This window comes from Panulirus ornatus, chromosome 3 (genome assembly GCF_036320965.1).
Source record: "Panulirus ornatus isolate Po-2019 chromosome 3, ASM3632096v1, whole genome shotgun sequence".
Taxonomy (NCBI): Eukaryota; Metazoa; Arthropoda; class Malacostraca; order Decapoda; family Palinuridae; genus Panulirus; species Panulirus ornatus.
In genome coordinates, this window is record NC_092226.1 from 7,014,589 (window position 1) to 7,038,052 (window position 23,464).

General features: G+C 49.3%; 1 long non-coding RNA gene across 1 annotated transcript in view; it reads right to left on the bottom strand.

Annotated features, from left to right (window-relative positions):
* Nucleotides 1-8,851: 8,851 nt before the first annotated feature.
* LOC139760290 (uncharacterized) overlaps nucleotides 8,852-23,464 on the bottom strand; it is a 142,994-nt gene continuing 128,381 nt past the window's right edge. Inside the window, exon 4 of the long non-coding RNA XR_011715303.1 lies at nucleotides 8,852-8,944. This is a non-coding gene — a long non-coding RNA (uncharacterized lncRNA). The remainder of the gene's footprint in view (nucleotides 8,945-23,464) is intronic.

A 23,464-nucleotide genomic window follows, 5' to 3' on the forward strand; every position in this document is an offset into this window, starting at 1 on the left:
TTATGTATATACTGACACGGCCTTTCTGCAATACTATGGGTAGGTGATAGGTGGAGGGAAGCACAGAGCACACAGCAAAGCAGAAAGCAAAGCAAACTCCCCATCAAAAAAAAGGACTAACATCACACGCTATCAACACTATTGACAAGACTTCTAAGATGTAAATAGTCCCATGCGTTTTGAAATTGAAAAGCCCAACATAACCCCAGGACAATCTAGTTTCAGGACGAGAAGATCTTACCTTCATCGGCTGCCTGGCCACTGTGGTAAAGCTGTAGAGGCATTGAAGAAGAAACAAAATGCTGAAGTGTTATACATAGACTTTTGTGAAAGCATTTGATAAGTGAGACCACTGGACGATGAACATACAGCTTCTTAAACAGATCACAAAACGTAATTGGAAATCAGGGTATTGCCAGAAAAGTACGAAAATCTCGTCAGAAGAGGACAATGAGCAGTTACAAACTGACTTTAACGAAGTCTTCCACTGGGCAACCGAAGGCAACGTGCTTTTCAACAGGGATAAATAAGTTCCAACTCCTCCAGTATGGAGAGAATGAAGAAATCAAAAGCAGTGCAGAATACACGGATGGACGTGAGACACCGTCACATCACGATTGAACAATACAAAGGTCCTCGGAGTAATAACGTCTGACGATCTTAACATTAGCGAAAATAGGAAAGCAACAACGGCTGTCCCATTCAAAGAAACGGTACGATGGATCCTGAGGACCTTCAAGATATGGGAGGAAAAACTAATGATGACGACGCCCTTCGAAGGCTTTGAATACTCTCACAAACTGAATACCGCTGTGTACTGAGAGCCCCATCCATGGCGAGTGGGGGAGGTGGAATTGCCGAGTTATATAGAGCGTTGATAAACCTTCAAGGCCCCGTGTTAACGCGGGAGAGGAGCTTTTAGAAAATTGGGGAACGGCTGAAATCACTGAGGCACTACTCTCTGGAACGCAGGCGGGAGAGATATAACGTCATTTACGCTTGGAAAATCCTAGTGTACTTAGTTACAAAACCTGGACTGAAAAATAATTTCCTGTTGGCACGACAGGCATAGGAGACCCTGCCCATTACCTCCTCCAGTATCAAGTAGTGCGATATGGACACGAAGCCTAAAAATACTATGAACATCCGGGGGCCCGGGACTGCTCCACCCACCTCCTACAACCATCAGTATCGCTTGTAAGGTGCACGATGGGGTAATTTAAGAAGGCCCTGAGTTAAGTCCTTACAAGGTGTGTAACAGACCAGCCAGCCGGTGGGCTGTCAGACTCCAGCTTCCACCAGCTCGGTCGACCAACGTCCCCAAAACTCAGCGAGCCTGAGCTCAGCCCGGGCTGTGGGAGCAGAAGACGACCGACCGACCCTCCCTCCACTTACCCAAACTCTAGTACACCAGGCATGGGTGACACACACACACACACACACACACACACACACACACACACACACTTCATCCAAATGAGTATCGACCTAAACATTCCGCTCTTCCGTACAGTGAGTACATTCATGCTCAAGCATTTCACACACTCACTTCGGGAAGACGCAGGCTTGAGGGGGCGTTGCATGTCGTCTTCAGAGAGAGAGAGAGAGAGAAGAGAGAGAGAGAGAGAGAGAGAGAGAGAGAGAGAGAGAGAGAGAGAGAGAGAGAGAGAGAGAGAGAGAGCTCGTATACCACTACGGTAAGATAATATGGCGCATATGTGACCCATGGGGGACCTAGGAGACCTCAGCATACAGCTGATAATGCTGGCAGCAGAGTCATCATATCCCACCCACGATGCATGCCCAGGCAGTTATCAGCATACAGCCAACATACTGGCAGCATATTCGTCATATAACCCTAGACTATCATATCTACTCAACCTCAAAAGCCTTGAGTATACCCACCACTCCTCTATCACGCCACCAGGTATACTCAAAGCGTGCTCCTCACACGCCAAATATACCAAGTATACCAGCCCCTTCACCCCCTCTTGACACTCTACACCCCTTCCCCCCCTCCCCCCCCACCCCCGCAACTGCGTAAATTCGCCCTCCCCTCCTCCTCTCCACACTCCCCCCGGCTCCACTTTAGCCATGACCTCTGATGGGCGGAGGGTCAAGAGCCAGGGGTTAGGCAGGTCACGCCCTATAAGGACCACCAGCCTCTCCATACCAGAGTCATCATCCTCCCCCTCCACCCACCAACCACCCCACCAACCACCACCACCACCCTCACGCTACCACCATCACCACCACCCTCACGCTACCACCACCACAACCCACCACCACCCTCAAGCTACTACCATCACCCTCACGCTACCACCATCACCACCACCCTCAAGCTACCACCATCACCACCACAACCCTCACGCTACCACCATCACCACCACCCTCAAGCTACCACCATCACCACCACCCTCAAGCTACCACCATCACCACCACAACCCTCACGCTACCACCACCACCACCCTCACGCTACCACCACCACCCTCACGCTACCACCACCATCACCCTCCCGCTACCATCACCACCACCACCTCCCTCACGCTACCACCACCACCACCACCCTCCCGCTACCACCACCACCACCACCCTCAAGCTACCACCACTACCACCACCACACTCCCGCTACCACCATCACCACCTCACTAACCACCATCAGCCCTACCATCACCAGCGGTGCGCATGGTCGGCCAACAGGGCAAGGCGTGTATGTGGATGGCTGGATGTGGGTCAGCAATGTTTACATGCGTTATCTTTACAAGATAAAACCATGGATATGTACATCCATGTACGTACATACCTGTAAGGGGAATGATAATGGCTATGTGCACCACTGTAGCGATGCACACTTCAAATATCCATTTACGTACACACACACACACACACACACACACACACACATATGCATATCGCAATAGGTCACAGCGGTGCGCGTGATCAAGTATTTGCTGATAACCACGGGGAAAATGGAACACGGCAAGTTCCCAAGTGCACTTTCGTGTAATGATCACATCGTCAGGAAGGAGATACAAGAATGAGACAGAAGACTTTGGCGAGTCTCACCGTCTTAGCTCCGGCTCTATTTCGTAATAAATAATGATAATAATAATAATAATAATAATAATAATACCCAAACATCAATCGTCAAAAAAATCCACCATTTAAAACCCATCAACGCAGGACAGTAATTATGTTCTCGACCAACACAACTTCCCCAAAACCTCCCCTCATTAGGATTAACCCCCCCTCCCCTCCTTCCCTCACCCTCCCACCTCTTCCACCATCACCACAAGGACCATTACCCCCCCCCCCCCACTCACCACCATCACAATCATTACCACCCTCCTTCACCACCTCCCTCCCCCTCAACACAGCAACCGGGGGACTGCAGACTATGACTCCATCATCAAGTTCTAACTCAAAGAAACAATACTAAGGTGTGTGTGTGTGTGTGTGTGTGTGTGTGTGTGTGTGTGTGTGTGTGTTTCTCTCTCGCCACTGGTCCGTAACTGGTACTTTTTCAAACAATTAGGGGTGTGTGTTTTTTTTTTTCTAGTGTAAGGAAGGCTCTTGAGGAAGTGTATTTGTTTAGTGTAAGGATCTTGAGAAGTGTTTTTGTCCAGTGTAAGGAACTTGAAGTGTATTTGTCCAGTGTAAGGAACTTGAAGTGTAATTGTCCAGTGTTAGGAACATGGGCAATTGTTTTTTGTCCACGCACTTGGAAGTGTTTGTGTCGCTTGTAAAGGCACTGGAAGCAGATAACCTGCATGACAGAAACCACCTCTTCCTCTCCCAGCTTATCCTACGAGTCCCACCAGCTGCTGCTGCTGCAAGCTTGATGACACAGCTTAAGCGTCTTGGGAGGAGGGGGGCGCTGGGTGGTGAGGGAGACCCGAGAAAAGATTTTGAGGGAATGATGTCACGACTGTTTGGAGGAGGCGAGGAGGGGAGGAAGGAGGGGAAGGAAGGGGGGGAGGAGGAGGTTGTAACAGCCAGGCCAGGCGAGGTCAAATTCCCCCCCCCCTCCCCTCTCCCTCCCCTCCTCCCATCCCATCTATTCCCCCCCCACACCATGACCAGTTTTTAGAGAGTGTGGGAGTGTGTGTGTGGGGGGGGAGGTGAGGGGGGGGGCAAGTGAGGGGGGGGGAAGAGGGGGAAGTTGGCTGGGATCCAAGAAGGCCTCTCTCTCTCTCTCTCTCTCTCTCTCTCTCTCTCTCTCTCTCTCTCTCCCTCTCACACACACACACACACACACACACACACACATATTACACGACCTTATTGTCTCCTCCTGGGAACCGCGCTTGTGGAGCTCCCTCAGCAGAGGCAGTGTGTAGAGATGTCAGGCATGGAAGAGCTCACAAGAACTAACACATAGTACTCAAAAAAAAAATGTGTGGTGTGTGTGTATATATGGTGTGTGTTTGTGTGTGTGTGGTGTGTGAGAGTGTGTGCGCGAGTGTGTGCGAGTGTGTGTGTGTGTGTGTGTATGTGTGTGTGTGGTGTGCATGAGTGAGTGAATGAGTGTGAGTGTGTGTGTGTGTGTGTGTGTGTGTGTGTGTGTGTGTGGTGTGCATGAGTGAGTGAATGAGTGTGAGTGTGTGTGTGTGTGTGTGTGTGTGTATGTGTGTGTGTGGTGTGCATGAGTGAGTGAATGAGTGTGAGTGTGTGTGTGTGTGTGTGTGTGTGTGTGTGTGTGTGTGTGTGTGTGTGTAAGCAAAATGGAGACAAGTGAGATGCAATAATTTGTACTGATCTACGAGGCAGAGACCAACTGTGATTAACGATGATCACAAGTGTGATTAACGATGATTAATTTGTTACTGCCAACATCACCACCAACAACCCTCTCCACCACCCAATAACCTCCCCACCACCACCACCACCACCCAATAACCTCCCCACCACCACCACCACTCAATAACCTCCCCACCACCACCACCACCCAATAACCTCACCACCACCACCACCACCCAATAACCTCCCCACCACCACCACCACCCAATAACCTCACCACCACCACCACCACCCAATAACCTCACCACCACCACCACCACCCAATAACCTCACCACCACCACCACCCAATAACCTCCCCACCACCACCACCACCCAATAACCTCACCACCACCACCACCACCCAATAACCTCCCCACCACCACCACCCAATAACCTCCCCACCACCACCACCACCACCCAATAACCTCCCCACCACCACCACCACCCAATAACCTCCCCACCACCACCACCACCCAATAACCTCCCCACCACCACCACCACCCAATAACCTCCCCACCACCACCACCACCCAATAACCTCCCCACCACCACCCAATAACCTCCCCACCACCACCACCACCACCCAATAACCTCCCCACCACCACCACCACCCAATAACCTCCCCACCACCACCACCACTCAATAACCTCCCCACCACCACCACCACCCAATAACCTCCCCACCACCACCACCACCACCCAATAACCTCACCACCACCACCACCCAATAACCTCCCCACCACCACCACCACCCAATAACCTCCCCACCACCACCACCACCCAATAACCTCCCCACCACCACCGCCACCCAATAACCTCACCACCACCACCACCACCCAATAACCTCACCACCACCACCACCCAATAACCTCCCCACCACCACCACCACCACCCAATAACCTCCCCACCACCACCACCACCCAATAACCTCCCCACCACCACCCAATAACCTCCCCACCACCACCACCACCACCCAATAACCTCCCCACCACCACCACCACCCAATAACCTCCCCACCACCACCACCACTCAATAACCTCCCCACCACCACCACCACCCAATAACCTCCCCACCACCACCACCACCCAATAACCTCACCACCACCACCACCACCCAATAACCTCCCCACCACCATCACCACCCAATAACCTCCCCACCACCACCACCAGTCGTATGCCGCGGTGGTGGTGGTGGTAGTGCTGGGAGAGGGAGGAGGGGTGGCGGCGGGGGTGCTGAAAGAGTTACTGTGGGGGGAGGGAGAAGCCAACACTCCAACACTGTGCCTGGTGATGGCGGGAGGGACGTGTGCTGACGAGGAGGAGGAGGAGGAGTGTGTGGTGGTGGACACACCGGAAGGAGCCTCACACAGGACAGTAAGGAGGAGGGGGAAGGGGTGCATGGCGGCCGTGGGAACTCTCCTGGGAACTCCTGCTGGAGATAACGGCAAGTGGTGGGGGTGGAGAAGTGGTGGGGAGTCGGTGTGGAGTCTGGGGAGGAGGGGTGAATGGGGGGGCGGGGGGAGGACAACCGTGGGAAATGTGGCCACTAAAGAAGGAACAGAGAATTGGGCCAGGTGAGGGTAGTCCCTCAAAGGCTCAGTCCTCTGTTCTTAACGCTACCTCGCTAATGCGGGAAATGGCGAATAGTTTGAAAGAAAGAAAAGATATATATATATATATATATATATATATATATATATATATATATATATATATATATATATGGCGTCTTACCTACGTCTCTTACTTCTATTTCAAGTGACTGTTCTACGACTTCTCTCTCATTCTTGTATTTCCCCTGATGATGTGATCATTACACGAAAGTGCACTTGGGAACCTAACGTGTTCCATTTTCCTCTTGGTTATATGTATATACTAGATCACGAGCACCACCGTGACCTCTTGCAATACATATATGTTTATTATCATTACACTTTGTCGCTGTCTCCCGCAGCGCAAGGAAACACGAAAGAATGGGCCATCCTCCCATATACACGCACATATACATACCTATACATTTCAACGCATACATATATATACATACACAGACATACACATACATACACAGGTACATAATTCATACGTGCTGCCTTCACTCATTCCCGTCGCCACCCCACCACACATGAAATGACAACCCCCTCCCCCCGCAAGCGCGCAAGGTATATATATATATATACATATATATATATATATATATATATATATATATATATATATATATATATATATATATATTCAAACATGGACGAAAGCCCTGGTCGGTGCCAGGCTTTATATAGTCAAAGGACGATCGAAAATAATAAGGATTAAGGACAAAAATAGAGAAAAGATAATAATCAATGTTACTCTCTCTCTCTCTCTCTCTCTCTCTCTCTCTCTCTCTCGATAAAAATGAAAGGAAAGTTTGCCAAGGAGGGTCAAGGTCTTTTTTCCAGGTCAAAAGTTTAGAGAGTTTTTAAGTCGAATATCTTAAAATATTTTTTTTGTGTGCTTTCCCTTCGCTGGTCGTTGTGGCTACAGCACCACCACACGACCACCACCAGTACCCTAACCTCCCTCTCCCTCCACCACCCATATATACAAGGACGAATCAATCATGCGTACACTCACGAAGCAGCGGCCACAGTTGGAGGGAGGGAGGGGCACGAAGCAGCAGCAGCACCAGTTGGACGGAGGGAGGGAGGGCACGAAGCAGCAACAGTTGGACGGAGGGAGGGCACGAAGCAGCAACAGTTGGACGGAGGGAGGGCACGAAGCAGCAGCAACAGTTGGACGGAGGGAGGGCACGAAGCAGCAGCAACAGTTGGACGGAGGGAGGGAGGGAGGGGAAGGTCCTGCAACACTCGGGTAAAGCTTGGGTCGCGAGCAGATCCAGCCGTCAGTGTCAATGTACACATTAGGTATGATTATCCCAGGATAGATTGCTATGAATGAGCACTACTATTTTTCAGGAACTTTAATATCTTTTAAAGGCTTCTGTAGCCCAAAGCTGCGCTACTTCCAGTGACAGGGATATATATATATATATATATATATATATATATATATATATATATATATTGTATGGTTGCGAGGCGTGGGCTATGGATAGAGTTGTGCGCAGGAGGATGGATGTGCTGGAAATGAGATGTTTGAGGACAATGTGTGGTGGTTTGATCGAGTAAGTAATGTATGGGTAAGAGGAAATAAAAAGAGTGTGGTTGAGAGAGCAGAAGAGGGTGTTTTGAAATGGTTTGGTCACATGGAGAGAATGAGTGAGGAAAGATTGACCAAGAGGATATATGTGTCAGAGGTGGAGGGAATGAGGAGAATTGGGAGACCAAATTGGAGGTGGAAAGATGGAGTGAAAAGATTTTGAGTGATCGGGGCCTGAACATGCAGGAGGGTGAAAGGCGTGCAAGGAATAGGGTCGACGCGCTGTCGATGGATTGAACCAGGGCATGTGAAGCGTCTGGGGTAAACCATGGAAAGTTCTGTGGGGCCTGGATGTGGAAAGGGAGCTGTGGTTTCGGTGCATTATTACATGACAGCTAGAGACTTTGAGTGTGAACGAATGGGGCCTTTGTTGTCTTTTCCTAGCGCTACCTCGCACACATGAGGGGGGAGGGGGATGTTATTCCATGTGTGGCGAGGTAGCGATGGGAATAAAAAATGGCAGACAGTATGAATTATGTACATGTGTATATATGTATATGTCTGTGTGTGTATATATATATATGTGTACATTAAGATGTATAAGTATGTATATTTGCGTGTGTGGACGTGTATGTATATACATGTGTATGTGGGTGGGTTGGGCCATTCTTTCGTCTGTTTCCTTGCGCTACCTCGCTAACGCGGGAGACAGCGACAAAGCAAAATATATATATATATATATATATATATATATATATATATATATATATATATGGGGAATGCAAGACATTCCCAAGAGAAAATAGGGGATTCGCATCCCACAATGCGAAGATGGGGGCGGGGGGGGTGCACTACGACTAGAGAGGAGACATCAGCAAACAGTAGAAGGATAACATGGTACGTGCCGGTTAGAAAACGGGGGAGGAAGGTGGGGTCACTTCTTCATTCGTCACCCGGTATACTTTTCTCACCTGTACCACTGCTAACCAACTTGTTGCTGTAGTAATACCGTTCGGGTTCCTTCACTCACCTCTGTAACAATAAAAGAAAAAAAAATTAACATGTTAAACTGGCGTAAATAAAACTTAATTCAAAACAAGTTACAAAACATTAAAAACCCACCATTATCAAACTTAGAAACAAAATATACTGAAATATGATGTATTTTGGGCAGAGAAAGAATTGAAGACAAATAGGCAGGCTGTATCTTTATATACCTTAATACAGACCAAGAACAATTCTGAGCTCCATTGTCAACGGCTATAAATTGCAGGGATTGACAGATTCATGTCATAAAAATAAAATCAAGTTTAGCGAAAAAAAAGTATGCCAACAATTATTTTTATCGTTATAATTATCATTTATGTTAACTGAGAAGACATGGGACTTAATCAAGGCCATCTTTTTAACGCTATATATATATATATATATATATATATATATATATATATATATATATATATATATATATATATAGATAGATAGATAGATAGATAGATAGATAGATACATAGATATAGATATATACCCTAGCTTGAGCAAGGTGCCCAATTTATCGACCTGCCCAGTATTATCATTACTATCATAAACAACGATAAATCATGATTATTATCATTATTACTATTATTATCATTATCATTAGAGGATTCAAGTGTAACAATGTGTCTTCTGAATTCATGACATGGGTTAAACAAACTACGTTGAACAGGCTTATGAAACTTGCGGTCCACCAAAAGATGACTACAAGAATGAGAAGCCTTGGCAGTCTACCATCATAACACACTGTCTCTCTCTCTCTCTCTCTCTCTCTCTCTCTCTCTCTCTCTCTCTCTCTCTCTCTCTCTCTCTCTCTACAACACCCGCGCAGGAACAGACTGCTACAACCCCGCCTTACTACAACAGCTACACCAGGCAGTTCCCACCATACATATTGCAAGTGGTCATTTTATGCCCGACTTGGCAACCTACTGCTGCAAGCAGCCCTTACACTGTGAGGCATAATGTATATGCACTGGCTTCCACCACAACTATCCATAACCACCACTACTACCATCACCACTACTACCACTAACTACCTACCACAATCACCACTACCACCACCACCTACCACCATCACCACTACCACCACCATTACCACCACCTACCACCATCTACCTACATCACCCCTACCTACCACTACCACCACTACCACTACCTACCACCATCACCACTACCACTACCTACCACCATCACCACTACCACTACCTACCACCATCACCACTACCACTACCAACCACCATCACCACTACCACCACCATTACCACCACCTACCACCATCTACCTTCATCACCCCTACCTACCACTACCACCACCTACCACCATCACCACTACCACTACCTACCACTACCACCACCTACCACCATCACCACTACCACTACCTACCACCATCACCACTACCACTACCTACCACCATCACCACTTCCACCACCTACCACTATCACCACTTCCGGAACATTTAGGTAATAAGGCGTCAGTATCTTTCGTTGTCTTTGTATATTCTTACGGACGTAACAACCCAGAATAAGCCAGACAACAACAACAACAACAAGGGCACTAGCTTTATCATACCCCCAATAAAATCACGTCCAATCGTCAATAAATACAACTGAAATAAAAAATGGGGGAGAAAAAAATATCATTAACCTCCATCCAAGCCTATTAACTTGGTCGCGTCTTATGACGCCTAGTTAAAGCAGAGGCTTGTGGTGGCAAGGGTGGGTGGTTGAGAGGAGGAGGAGGAGGAGGAGGAGGAGGAGGAGGTGCGGGGCGTGCCTGGGTCTGCTTGATATAACTGATGGTTACACAAGTCTGTTTATAAACCGCCTGACAGCAAGGAGCGGCGATTGTTTTGATTCGCCCGGCGGAGCGTTTTTTTTTTAAACCGTTCATACAGCGTCATGGGCATATAACATGCTGCATGATACAGGGGTCACATGATTCACCGATATTCAAGAGGTTGTACACCATGAACATGGGGGGGTAGCGATGCTGTTTCCTGTGGGGCGGGGTAGCGCCGGAAATGGATGAAGGCAAGCATGAATATGTACATGTGTACATATGTATATGTCTGTGTATGTAGGTATACGTTTATATGTATAAGTGCGTGTGTGGGCGTTTATGTGTATATGAATGGATGGGCCATCCCTCGTCTGTTTCCTGACGCTACCTTGCTGACGCGGGAAACGGCAATCAAGCATAATAAATAAATGGCTGGACTTCGCGAACTAGAGACCGCAGTTCCCGACCGTCCGATAGACAGACCGTCCCAGGCGCAACGCAACACATTACGACGACGCCCACTTCCAACTTACGCGCTCCTCCACCTGGTGCCACCCCACCTCTCTCTCCCCCCCATCCACCCTCCCATACCTCCCGCTCCCACGTGTTCCACTGGCTGTCCCCCTCCCCCACCACCACCCCACATCCCTCCCCCTACCACCCCCCACACTCCCACGTCTTCCTACCCGACTTCCCCTCCCGCCCGCCCACACCACCACACGCCTCTGATTATAACCACGACCTGTAACTCTCTCTCTCTCTCTCTCTCTCTCTCTCTCTCTCTCTCTCTCTCTCTCTCTCTCTCTCCTTCCTTGTTCTCTCCCACTCCTCCACTCCCTTTACTCTCACTTTTGTTACCTCGCTGACGAGGGAAACGGCGATTAAGTATAATAAGAATAATAATGATAATAATAATAATAATAATAATAATAATAATAATAATGATAATAATAATAATAACAATAATAACAATTATAATAATGATATCATTAACAGTATCCAGATGCAACATCCTCTTCTCACACACATCACCAAAATGGCCCTCCCCCCAAAAAAACCCTCATCCAACTCCACCTATTCGGCTGGCACTACAAAAGGCGTCATCAACCTTTGTGGCAACGTCTACCGTGTCTCACCCTGGTTCTGGAGTACACCTCGCCCTCACCTCATGCACTACTCCCTTCCCTGTCCAAGGACAGCCTAGGTTAAGGGTGAAACCGTCCAGGGACAGGCTAGGTTGGCGGATGACAGCGACCAAGGACAGGATAGGTGGTGGGTGGACAGCATCCCTGGACAGGATAGATATGGATGACAGTGTTCAGGGACAAGCTAAGTATAGGTCGTGACAGCGTCCACGGACAGGCTAGGAAGGGTGTGACAGCGTCAAGGAACTGGCCAAGTGGGTTTGAGAGGGTTGACCGCATCCAAGAATAGGCTAGAATGGGGAGTGATGGCGTCGAGGGACAGGCTAGGATGGTAAGTGACACCTCCAAGGACATCCAAGATGAGAGAGAGACCACCGTCCATGGACACACAAAGGGTAGAAAACCACTCACGAGGAAACAATAGATAAAAGACGTAGCTCTCGTACTGTACCCACTGTACGCACCACACTGGCTTCCATCTACCCCTCTATATGTGCCCCCTTCATCCACAACCTCACTGAAGTGCTGTTTGTGTACGTATATCTAGACCATAAATATTCTAAAAGATAAAACTAAAGTGCTATGTCATCTGGCACGCGAGGTCTCTGCCAGCCATACGCCTAGTTCGAGTCTATGTTGTGAACTGGCTCCCCTACCACCATCCTACAGTCGAGTCCTCGGAACTACCTCCTCAATTATTCCTACGGGGGGAGGGAGGTCTTCTACCCCCACAGCTGGGTCTGGGACCTTACCTTACCTTACGTATACCTTCCGATGGTTTCGTAGGTCTTCTACCCCCCACAGCTGGGTCTGGCACCCTACCTTACCTTACGTATACTTTACGCTAGTTTCGGAGGTCTTCTACCCCCACAGCTGGGTCTGGGAAATTACCTTACGTATACCTTACGCTGGTTTCGGAGGTCTTCTACCCCCACAGCTGGGTCTGGGACCTTACCTTACCTTACGTATACCTTCCGATGGTTTCGTAGGTCTTCTACCCCCACAGCTGGGTCTGGCACCTTAACTTACCATACGTATACCTTACGCTAGTTTCGGAGGTCATCTACCCCCACAGCTGGATCTGGGATCTTACCTTACGTATACCTTACGATGGTTTCGTAGGTCTTCTACCCCCACAGCTGGGTCTGGGACCTAACCTTACCTTACGTATACCTTCCGATGGTTTCGTAGGTCTTCTACCGCCCCACAGCTGGGTCTGGGACCTTACCTTACGATGGTTTCGTAGGTCTTCTACCCCCTACAGCTGGGTCTGACAGTAAGCCATCGTGTTGCTCCTCCGCTTCGCCAGGGTGCTGGAGTCCACGCTTGGCCAGGCTGCTGGCCCGTAGGCCTAAGTAATCACCCACATCCTGGCTGGTCTGGCACAGAGCATTACTGACACACAAACAAGCCATTCACACACTCCTCCCTTCGATGGACACGAGAGAAGACACACACACCCCACACATGCCGGGTTAACAGAGAGGATCGCCCCCCTCTCTCGCTCCTTCCGTGGCCAAATTTCCGCATTTCAAATCACTTAGGAAAAAAGCGTACAGATCAAGGTAGGGCATCTTGCGATGTCCTGGCGTTATCGGAATTGGGTCACGCCAGCGGAGATCGACCCCTACGAAGAAGCAGCAGCTCTTCAGGGAGACCCAAGACCTGGGTTAAGAAATTAAGGAGATCAGTAAGAAATGTAATGCTCGCCCGCGGGCCCTTACACGGCAGCCAGCCCAGCCTTCCCCCTGCATCCCCCAGGGGCGTGGGTTAAAGCACCTTGAGGTAATGATAAACAGAAAGACGACGTATGTTACACATACTGACAGTCTTCTCGTTACTGTGGATCGTGCCGGGAAACGTTTTTAAACTTCTGATATCTAGAACGCACTACAGGGAGGAATGAAGGACGAAGCGAGGGACAAATTCCCCTACAAATTCGTTCACGCAACTCGAGAAAGCTAGCACACTAAAGCTGTATGGAGGGGACGGACGGACGGACGTGCGATACCGCGTAATTTTTCCAAGTCCCCCGGATGTAAACAAACAGCTGCCAGATATCGGAAACGCACACACACACACACGCACACACACACACACACACACACACACACACACAATCATGTATCCTCACAGCGACACAAACATGGCTGGATTGCTTTCCCTCGCACCTAATTCGTGACGACGCGCAGCAGTGGGGTTTTGTTGTTGCTGCGGGCTTGAAAAGAGGAACAGGGAGTCGTGAGGCCGAGAAGAAACGACTCTGAAGACGTCAGATACAAGATCCAATCCTAGACTGGAGATGTGATTATATCGTGAAAACAGCGGGTCCAAGGATCGATCCCTGTGGCACCCCACTTATCACGGTCAGCCAGTCTCACGCTCCGCCACTTGAAACTAGACGCTAGTATATATCTGAAAGCCAGTCACGGATCTATGTCCATGGTTCGTCTCCTATTCTACGTGAAAACCATGATTAAAAACATCACCAAACATCTGTGACATCAAAGAACACCATAAAAAATAGTAGAAAACATGATCGTATGCAAATATAAGGAGAACCGGGTGATAAGCGAAGGTATCCAGATGGTGTAACACAATGCCGCGAGCCTGGGGGCCAGACCCTTGTGAGGAGGAGAGAGTTGGAGAAGCAAGGCAGTGCTGCATCACACAGAGACATCTCTCTCTCTCTCCCCCCCTCCCATGGAGACTCTCTCTCTCTCTCTCTCTCTCTCTCTCTCTCTCTCTCTCTCTCTCTCTCTCTATCTATCTATCTATCTCTCTCTCTCTCCCTCTCTCTCTCCTATGCTAAACACACACACACACACACACACACACACACACACATGCTTGAAATTCTACAGGGATGATTTTAGATCCGTTTAACACCGGAGCAGGATCATGGACGACTGGCTCCGAGCGCATCATCCATCGGCGGGAGAGAAAGAGAGAGAGAGAGAGAGAGAGAGAGAGAGAGAGAGAGAGAGAGAGAGAGAGAGTTCCAGGTGAGGACTGATACCACACCGACCTTGAGATACGAACGTCAGGTACCCGAGTAACTCTATGACCAAGACTGCGTCACATCACCACCATGACGTGACCACAGTCAAAATACTCAAGAAAATAAAACTACAAAAAGGACGAAGACAAAATTGTGACATCAAAAAGTGGAAGACTTAGACGTCTTCTTCTTCTTCTCCTCCTTACTCTTCTTCTTCTTCCCTCCTCTTTCTTCTTCATCTTCTTCTTCTTCTTTTTCCTTCTTCTTCTTCTTCCTCATCCTCATCTTCTCTCTCTCTCTCTCTCTCTCTCTCTCTCTCTCTCTCTCTCTCTCTCTCTCTCTCTCTCTCACTCAGCTATTCCCCCACTGGCGTTATTATTCACCCACCAACAGCAAAGTTCGACACAACTCTAGGGACACAGTGAGGAGAAAAGAAAGACACCCCCCCCCACCACCATGCCAGGAAGGAAGGAAGGAAGCCGCCCTCGGGGCCAACGCCGAGGGAGAAGAAACACGCTCTGTATCGGGAATATTGAAGCGGCGCGTCCGGCAGTCGCGCACTTCACCACACACATAGAGAGAGAGAGAGAGAGAGAGAGAGAGAGAGAGAGAGAGAGAGAGAGAGAGAGAGAGAGAGAGAGAGAGAGAGAGAGAGAGTTGGAGATAGAATTCAGAAAATGGTGTGTAGGGGGGGGGGAGGGGGGAGAGGTGCTTGGGGCAGCAGCAGGAGGAGGCTGCTGCCGAGGCTCCACTGCTGGAAGTCCCTAACAGGAAAAAACGACCACGAGAGGATCTATAACTTTTTTTTTAAATGTCACCAGACATCCTGTGTTTCGAAGTCTGTCCTGATAACGAGACTGCTCGCTAGCTCCTCGAGAAAACTCCAAAGGGGGCGTCTTGGAGCGTGTAGTTTCGTCACATACGACAAAGAAATAGGAAAAAAAAAAAACAACTTCATTTCCATTGCTTGTAAAGGCCTCTGGTGGGCCTAAATTTGGCACGGGCCCCCACTGGTACATTGGGAAACGACTTGTTGAATTTCAAGAATATATTCCACACAGTCTCCGAGATATGGTGATGATGATGGTGTGTACTAGACACCAGATTGGGAGGAAAGATGCGGAGCGGAAAACAGTTCGACAACATATGTGGCCAAAAGTGATACATGGGGAGCGACGGAGGATGGTGGCTTTTACTCATTCCTCCAGTGCACGGCGGACGGATCGAGAGGGTCCTTCGGGGAGGACGCCCTTCGCGTCTGCTCCGCAACCTTCCCCTTGAGGGTCACTTGGGTCACTGGAGGAGCAGAAGGATGCACAACCCCCACCCCCCCTAGCGCCCAACAACGTGTATGACCCTTGTCCAGTGTGTAATGTACCTTGACCCTCTTTGCGTCACTGTGAATGTTAACAACATTGCCCAGTGCCCAGCATGTTCTGTAACAGTATACCCAACATGTAATGTATACCTTTGACCTCTCACCATGCTGCTAACAGTGCAGTGTCCTGTCCCAAACGCACCCCTCGCTGTAGATGTACTTTGTGTGTACACGTTTGTATGTTCAGATGTTCTGTATGTGTGTGTAACACATTTCAAACTTGCATTGTATGACACAGATGTTGTTACCTGTGTTGCTGCCAGCATCACGTACTATCCAGTAATCATGTATCGTTTTTTTCATGTATCCTAGACCTCCTTCCCTCCTGACGGGAAAGAGTGGGGGGCCCCTTTGGGTCCCTGGGCCCACCTGTCACCCTCCTACGTCGCTGTACTGTACCCATCCTACGCTCTATACTGCCCTCCTCCACCTACCCCGAGCCATGTGCTCTTCACTCATACTTTCACTGAAATGCGTGCTTCGCGTGTATCAGTACAATAAGTATTCTAAAACTTCAAAAAACTAATCCTACAGCATGACGGTCCTACCCGACGGTACGACACGATAAAACGGCAATATGACTATACAGCCACGACGGTCCGACCCTTGAGCACGACGGTACGACCTTAGAACAAGAACGTCACGACCCTTGGGTGTGCCGGTCGTATACCGTCGTGTTCGACGGGTCAACCTACCTCCTGCAACACCTCACACCAAATAATGTCTCAGGGTCACCCTTGAGCGTCGTTGTGATTTTTTCTGCTTAGCCTCAGCTCAGGTCAGAGCGACCAACCAGCACCTACAGTTGGACGCAGAGGTTACAGGATCCACCACAAGGGGCCTGGGAAGGATCAGGACGTGGTGGTGGGGCCGGAGGGAACATCTCAAGGTAGCGGCGATACAGGAGGGAAACGGTATTCTGACCTTGCAAGGCCCGACCCCCCTCACCTCCGTCAGCCGAAGGTCGACGAAGAGAAGCGGTCGCAGATTTACATACCGTGACGTTCGGTCTCAAACCAAGCGTAGGTCAGAGAAGCGTCAGAGATTTATATACTGTGATATTCGGTCTCAATCCAAGCGTAGGTCGACGAAGAAAAGCGTCAGACATTTATATACTGTGACGTTCGGTCTCAACCCAAGCGTAGGTCGACGAAGAAAAGCGTCAGGCATTTACATAACGTCGGGTTCGGTCTTAACATAATTACAGTCAGGACTGCCAGTTATCCAAGAAAGACACGTACCCAAGTCTACCTCTACTGCCGCAGTCAATCACCAGCTCTGCAATGTCTCCCACCCCCCGAAAATATAATATTTCTTTCGCTCACCGGGAGTCCCCCAAGGTAGCATCCTGTCGCCATCACAGTTCTACAGGTCAGCAGACATCCATCCTCCTTCTGCAGTAGGAGAACATAAGTCTGGGTCTCTTGTGCGCAGACGTCTGACACTCATTACATAGTACTCCCTCACAACGCCCTCTCCCCCCAACACATCCACTCAGCACAGAGGCACCCAGACTCAACTACGACCTCTTGAGCATGACGGTACGACCTCCTGAGCACGACGGTACGACCTCCTGAGCACGAGAGTACGACCCTTGAGCATGATGGTGTGCTCAAAGCTCCATTAACCTGGTAAACATCACCACCACCAGCAGCTCCCCCTGTCCAAGTGGTGTTGACCTGATCACCCACGAATCACCAACCGCCTCTACGTCAGGAGGTCAATTAAGGTCAATTAGTGGCGTCGTGCTGTCCAAGATGGGAGGACCACGGACGGTACAAAGGACACTGGCTATGTCGGACCACGGACAGTACAAAGGACACTGTCTATGTCGGACCACGGACGGTACAAAGAACACTGGCTATGTCGGACCACGGACAGTACAAAGAACACTGGCTATGTCGGACCACGGACAGTACAAAGGACACTGGCCGGAAGGACAGTAACCTTCCGGGTACATTACCTTGAACGGAGGAGGAGGAGGAGCCACGGGACATCCCCCCCAACCCCACCCAAGGCTCGGGGGGGGGGGTATACACATCTGTCATGACCTGGACCAACCTGTGTACCAAAGCCGGGTCCTGTGGACCGAGGGGTGGACCAGGCAAGGTTCTGTGTACGTGGCGGAGGATCAGGAAAGGTTCTGTGTACGTGGCAGCGGACCAGAGAGGGGCCTGTGTACGGGGCAGAGACCAGAGACCAATGGTCCTGTGTGCAAGAGACCAATGGTCCTGTGTACCAGTGAGGGTCTTGTGTAACAGGGGGTCGACCAGGCGACGTCATGTGTAACAGGGAGTGTCCTATGTACACATCAACTGGTTGTGTTGTGCCTCATGTACACCCCAGCTCTTCTTCCTCAGGGTGTATGAGGCGAGAGAAAATGACACTCGGGCTAACCTGAAGATGAGTGAAGATGACGGAAAAAGTTGGCAGGAGAACATGACGGAGAAAATCATAACAGGTTAAGAATCCCCTTCTTCAGCTCCAGATGTTACATATTCCACTCCAACAGCTGTTGTTGGAGGGGGTCGTGTTCTACGAAAGTGCTCGTTCGTTGTTATATATTCTTGTGTGTGTGTGTGTGTGTGTGTGTGTGTGTCACAAGGAGTACAAAGACATTTCAATGATAGCATGGGTGAAGGGTAGGTACATGGCTAGGGGGGGGGGGGGGAGTGGAGGCCATTTATTACAGTGGGTACAGTACATGGACATACGAGGGTGATGGGTGGGCCCCAGTGGGCCCCCAGGGAACCCTCTATAGGGTCCTCGTCTATTCAGGGTGGGAGGAACAGCATTAAATGGCGTTGCTGTTATAGACAGATGGTTCATGCAGGGTCTTCTATAGACCACTGTGGTGCAGTGGTTAACGCTGATGGTCCTAACGTATTGGAGGGACGGACGCCCGGGGTCGAACCCCCACATAAGGTTTGAATCCTTGTTACGACTCTGGTTCACAGTTCACCCAGCTGTTCATCCTCCCCTACTGGCTGGTCAATAAAATGACTACCTGGATTAGAGTATATATATATCCTTAATGGTATGGCCTTGATTAGGGTATTCAATAGCCCGTACCGTCTCGCCTAACACAAAGACAGATAAATATTTGACCACAACAATACACGCTTTAAGAATATAAATAAAAATACATGGTATGATCCATAACTGAAATCTCGAACAATAAAACATTAAATCAAAACACAGTTAATTAAATACAAATACAAATGCCACAAATGATCCATTAAAAAGCTCTGCACCAATAAAACAATAAATTCATAGAAAAAAATTCATTTGCTACATAAACTTGTCACATTTATGATGGCACGGGTGATGGGCGGGGGTGGGTCTATATAGATGGAGGCACGAGGTGGAGGGGGAAACACAGAGCGGTACAGTGAGCGTTGGGGGATGACAGCAAGGCCTTCATGTGTGCTTTGATTGCTATAGTGGGGGGGGGGGGGTACCATTTTTCCACAGCACCACCTTCATCACAGCATGACCGTCACCACACCACCACCCTCACCGAAGCACCACCCTCACCACAGCAGCACCCTCACCACAGCAGCACCCTCACCACAGCACCATCCTCACCACAGCGCACAGCAAGAGACCCAGCGACTGTGAGAGACAGAAGAGTGAACGTCCCAGCCTCGCCATTCTGGGAAAACGTCTTCAGTCATTGTTTTCCTGACCCTGGATTAGGACGTACAACACCAGTAATGTATATATCATTTATTCTCATACACATTCGCCACTTCCCATGTCTGCCGGGTAGTCCCAGGAACGGTGGACTGAGCCTTACAGAGAAATATCCTCACTTGGCCCCCTTCTCTGTTCCTTCTTTTGGGAAAAGTAAAACAGGAGGGGAGGATTTCCTGCTCGCAACCCCGCTCCCTCCCCTTTTAGTCGCCTTCTACGACACGAAGGGAATATGTGGTTCCAACAATGTTGTATGGTTGCGAGGCGTGGGCTATGGATAGAGATGTGCGCAGGAGGATGGATGTGCTGGAAATGAGATGTTTGAGGACAATGTGTGGTGTGAGGTGGTTTGATCGAGTAAGTAACGTAAGGGTAAGAGAGATGTGTGGAAATAAAATGAGCGTGGTTGAGAGAGCAGAAGAGGGTGTTTTGAAATGGTTTGGGCACATGGAGAGAATGAGTGAGGAAAGATTGACCAAGAGGATATATGTGTCGGAGGTGGAGGGAACGAGGAGAAGTGGGAGACCAAATTGGAGGTGGAAAGATGGAGTGAAAAAGATTTTGTGTGATCGGGGCCTGAACATGCACGAGGGTGAAAGGAGGGCAAGGAATAGAGCGAATTGGATCGATGTGGTATACCGGGGTTGACGTGCTGTCAGTGGATTGAATCAGGGCATATGAAGCGTCTGTGGTAAACCATGGAAAGCTGTGTAGGTATGTATATTTGCGTGTGTGGACGTATGTATATACATGTGTATGGGGGTGGGTTGGGCCATTTCTTTCGTCTGTTTCCTTGCGCTACCTCGCAATCGCGGGAGACAGCGACAAAGCAAAAACAAAAAAAAAAAAAAAAATATATATATATATATATATATATATATATATATATATATATATATATATATATATATATATATATATATATATATATTCCTATGAGTTCACGGGGAAAATGAAACACGATAATTTCAATCTTTTACTTACCAACAGTTTTATAATGAGTCAAAGGTTTCATCCTGACATTCAAAATGGATGTTATGTTCCGGAGCACAACGGTTCGACCCTCAAACAAGCACGACCAGTATGGTTCTTTCAAGGTCACAAACCGAGGTATTTGACACGACCTGACCGTAAGCGGTTGGGGGGTTATGAACAAGTCTTGCCATCATATACACATGGGTCGTACATAAAACCGATCCCACTCACTCACCAGCACACAAGCACTCACGACCCTACGCCACTCAAGTGCTTCGCTGCACTCGGGCGCGTCCCGACCAGCTGGGGATGGGGAGCTGGGAGGGATGGGGTGTTTAGGGAAGGGAGGGGAGGAGTGTTAGGGAGGGGACGGGAAAAGGGGGGAGGTCGGACGCCTATAAGACAAACAAGCGTTACAAGTTGCGTCAGCCGTTCCGACAGGCCACTTGACGAAGAGCTGCTCTTGTTAAAACACTGGGCACAGTGGGACACCCGACTCCTCCGCCATCCCACCTCACCTCACCCTCACCCTCCAAAGCGCAGACACCTCAGCACCCTCCCTTCCCCCGGTCTCCCGAGTGATACGGTACAGACGACGCTACGTCTCCTCTGTGTGGGGTGTGGGGTGCAACGCGGCCAAGGGAAGTGGTAGGCACCGTTCCGTGCATCGCCAGCATCCAACACAGGCGCAGGAAACCCACCACCCACTGCTGTAAATGGAGGTGCATGGATACTCTGGAAGGGCGGAGGGGAGGGGATCCCTTAAGTATGTCTATTAAGGGGTAGTCTAGTGGACCTCAGGTCTGTCAGGGGGGGTAATCTAGTGGACCCTGGGGTCTATCAGGGGTAGTCTAGTGGCCTTGCGATCTATCATAGGGTAATCTATTGGACCTTAGAGTCTATAAGGGGGTAACCTAGTGGACCCTAGTCTGGTGTCTATTGGGGTCTATCAAAGAATCCCCTAGTGACTCCTGGACTCTATCAGGGGGTAGCACAGTAGCCCTGGGGTCTATCAGGGGGTGGTAGTCTTTTAACCCCTGGGGGTCTATCAGGGGGTGGTCTGGCCCACACACCAGAGAAGTATTAAGTGACTCGCTTGGCCTGGCCATGGCCTCTGCACTATTACGTTTCAGGATCACCTCTGAAAAAAATCATACTATTATGTTCCTCATTCAACTAATATATATATATATATATATATATATATATATATATATATATATATATATATATATATATATATATATATACATATAGCGAGTATCCATTGTGAAAGGAAAAAAGATCCTATATCTTTCTCTGGATAGGAAAAGATGTACAAGATGTCGTGTAGGGGGAAAAAATAATAAGGCATTCATTGTCCTCTGTAGAGAAAAAATAAGGTGCGACATGGATCCTGCGCTGCGGAGGGAAAATAAGGACCTGTGCCCTTCTCTGTGCTGGAAAATACGGAAATCTGTGTCATTCTCTACGTACGACAATAAGGCGTCAAAGTGTTCTTCCCTGAAGAGGAAAATAAGACACTGGTTCCTTCCCTTCAAAGAAATATAAGACATTCTAACTCCTCTGTAGTGAAGAATAAGGTAATCAGGGTCCTCTGTAGAGGAAAATAAGGCCTTCAGTGCCCTTCTTCGTAGGGGAAAATAAGGCCTTCAGCATCCTTCTGTGCAGGGCACGACCCGTCACCCCCCTGTGTAGTGGACCAGGCTAGACTCGAACCGAGACCCAGAGCAAAAGCGTCCGTGACGTCTGCGCACGAGAGAGATGAGAACGCTACATAGTGACGTCATCCCAGATGCGCCGTGTCGTCCGCGCAACCTAGACATCTGCTGATGGGACCAGTGACGTCACGCATGGTGCGCGGACGCTGCTTCACGGTGTAACCCCTTGACGGATGACGGTACGACACCTTGACCACGACGGTACGCCCCTTGACCACGACGGTACGACCCCTTGACCACGACGGTACGACCCCTTGACCACGACGGTAAGGCCGTTGACCACGATGGTACGACCCCTTGACCACGACGGTACGACCCCTTGACCACAACGGCACGGCCCTTGACCACAACGGTACGACCCTTCGACCACGACGGTACGGCCCTTGACCACGACGGTACGACCCCTTGACCACGATGGTACGGCCCTTGACCATGATGGTACGACCCTTGACCACGACGGTACGGCCCTTGACCACGATGGTACGGCCCTTGACCACGAAGGTGCGACCCGTCGCGCTCAAGGGTCATGCCGTCGTGCTCAAGGGCCGTACCGTCGTGCCCAAGGGTCCTTCCGTCGAGCTCAAGGGGCGTACCGTCGCGCTCAAGGGTCGCACTTACGCCTTGCGTCTTCAACTGTTTACGACGCCTACATCAGCCAACCGCTGAGGTCACTTACAACACTCGGAATCAGCACACAAGACTTATAAACACGTCACTCATCGTAAATACTATATAACCGACCAATGACAAAATCTCAAGTGATGTCATTCATACAATCCGTATGGCAACAAGTTTTTCTCTCATTTTTTTTCTTACGCTA